We start from the raw sequence: 2,266 nt of genomic DNA, 5'->3' as shown, positions 1-2,266 counted from the left end.
GTGAGTGAATGTGAAAAGCTAAGACATTACTGTACATTACTGTAGACTTTATACACACTGTAATACTGAAGCTACACTAAATTCATTTAAAATTTTTTTTCTATGGTTTTCATAAAGGTTTATTTCATGATTGGTGGGTAGTGCATTTAACAGTTAAATATACTTAAATAATATATAGGTGGCTGCATGGTTACAGCATATTGGTAACTAGATACATAACCAATTCAACTAGAAACCAGCTAATGAGTAGCTGTTTAAATATTTAAAATATAGCTCTTGTTTAGATCCTTTGTTTTGATCACCTTCTTTATGGGGAGAGTCTGCTGGTCATAATGAAAATGTATTAAAGCCAAATCTTCTGATATCCATTGCCATTTCTTTCAACTGGATTAAGTCTCCAACTCCAGGACAAACCCAGGTGTTTGGCCTCTTGTATTAATGTGCTTTTTAGCTAGCAGAGCAGAAAGTGCAAGCTTCACAGCAGGCCTCAGAGTCTGCGTGTAAAAGAAGTCTCTTTCTTTCCACTCCGATTAAACTAGAATTGTTGACTTTTGCAAAAACAGAAGCAGTGAAATGCAACCGATATTTAGCGTCAATGACAAAATGAGTACAGTTGGTACTTGATGTCCAAGCAAAGTTTACTGAAGTGTCAAGATTGTCACATACCTTCTGATAAACTGAGCGTCCAAATTCTGTCCCAGTATTATTAGTGTGAAGCTCGAAGTCCCCCATCCAGTAGCCCACTGCAGAGTTATTCCTTGTCAGCTTTGACTTGGCACTGTCAGTGGTCATCTGGTACCCAGCAAGCCAGCCCTCGTAATCAAAGACGGCTGAAGCACAGATTGCAGGTCCAGCAAAATCAAAATTAACATCACAAGCAAGGTTTCTGCATTCCCTCTTGCAAGAGGACTTGATTTTACCACTTTTGTTTCCTGTGATTGTAAAGAAGGTGGTATCAAATATTAGTTTCAAACCTTGACAAACCTGGTCCAATTGTGATTTCTGTTCCCAGAGTATTATCAGCGTCTCATTTTTCTGGGAAAGTCACACCATACTCACACCGTTTATATTTGGTCTCCAAGACCCCAAAAGCTTTTCCAGTGTCTGTATTAAATGAACCAGATGTTGAGAATCCCACAGCACTTCATGACTTTGTTCTCATATCCAATTTTACCAACCCCAAACCAAATCCTTTGTTAAAAATATCTCTGGCAGCTTTGCCAAGGTTAACATATGATGAAGAAATACACACTGGCCACAAGCAGGTCTGCCCATAGGTCACCATGGTGAGGCCACAGTAAGAGGTGATCTGGTGGTCTCCTAAGGAGGGCCACGGCCACCAGTCCACTCTCAGCTGAGGCTGCCCAGCCGGCTCACAGTCAGGCCGCACCTGCCGTGAAGTGAAGTCTCTTCCTTCAGTAGTAAATTAACCTTAGCTTATTCTAATTTTTTTACTTAATAAACTTTTTCCTTTTATTGTTAACTTTTATTTTAGGTTCAGTGGGTACATGTGCAGGATTGTTACATGGGTAAATTGCATGTTGCGGGGGTTTTGTGTACAAATGATTTCGTTACCCAGGTATGAACACATTACCCAAGAGGCAGTTTTTCCATCCTCACTCTCCCCCAACCTCCACTCTCAAGTAGGCCTCAGTGTCTTTTGTTCCACTCTGCCTCCCTGTATACTGAATGTTTAGCTCCCACTTATAAGTGAGAACACGTGGTATTTGGTTCTCTGTTCCTACATTAGTTTGCTTAGGATAATGGCCTCCAGCTCCATCCATGTTGCTGCAAAGAACATGATTTTACTTTTTTACAGCTGTATAGTATTTCATGGTGTATATGTACCACATTTTCTTTATCCAGTCCACCGTTGAGGGGCGTCTAGGTTGATTCCATGTCTCTGCCATTGTGAATAGTGCTGCAATGAACCTGCACATGCATGTGCATTTTTGGTAGAACAATTTATATTCCTTTGGGTATATACCCAGGGATGAGATTGCTGGGTTGAATGGTAATTCTGTCTTTTTTTTTTTTACTTTAAGTTCCAGGGTACATGTGCAGAACGTGCAGTTTTGTTACATAGGTATACACATGCCATGTTTGTTTGCTGCACCCATCAACCCGTCACCTGCATTAGGTATTTCTCCTAGTGCTATCCCTCCCCTAGCTCCCTACCCCCCGACAGGCCCTGGTGTGTGATGTTCCCCTCCCTGTGTCCATGTGTTCTCATTGTTCAACTCCCACTTATGAGTGAGAACATGCG

At 41.2% G+C, this 2,266-nt stretch overlaps 1 pseudogene; it reads right to left on the bottom strand.

The window, feature by feature from the left end:
* Nucleotides 1-254: 254 nt before the first annotated feature.
* Nucleotides 255-1,285, bottom strand: LOC105542035 (annotated as a pseudogene).
* Between the last annotated feature and the right edge of the window lie 981 nt (nucleotides 1,286-2,266).

The sequence above is a fragment of the Mandrillus leucophaeus genome, unplaced genomic scaffold (genome assembly GCF_000951045.1).
Source record: "Mandrillus leucophaeus isolate KB7577 unplaced genomic scaffold, Mleu.le_1.0 Scaffold249, whole genome shotgun sequence".
In the NCBI taxonomy this organism is placed as follows: domain Eukaryota; kingdom Metazoa; phylum Chordata; class Mammalia; order Primates; family Cercopithecidae; genus Mandrillus; species Mandrillus leucophaeus.
This window is presented reverse-complemented; position numbering and strand designations above follow the sequence as displayed.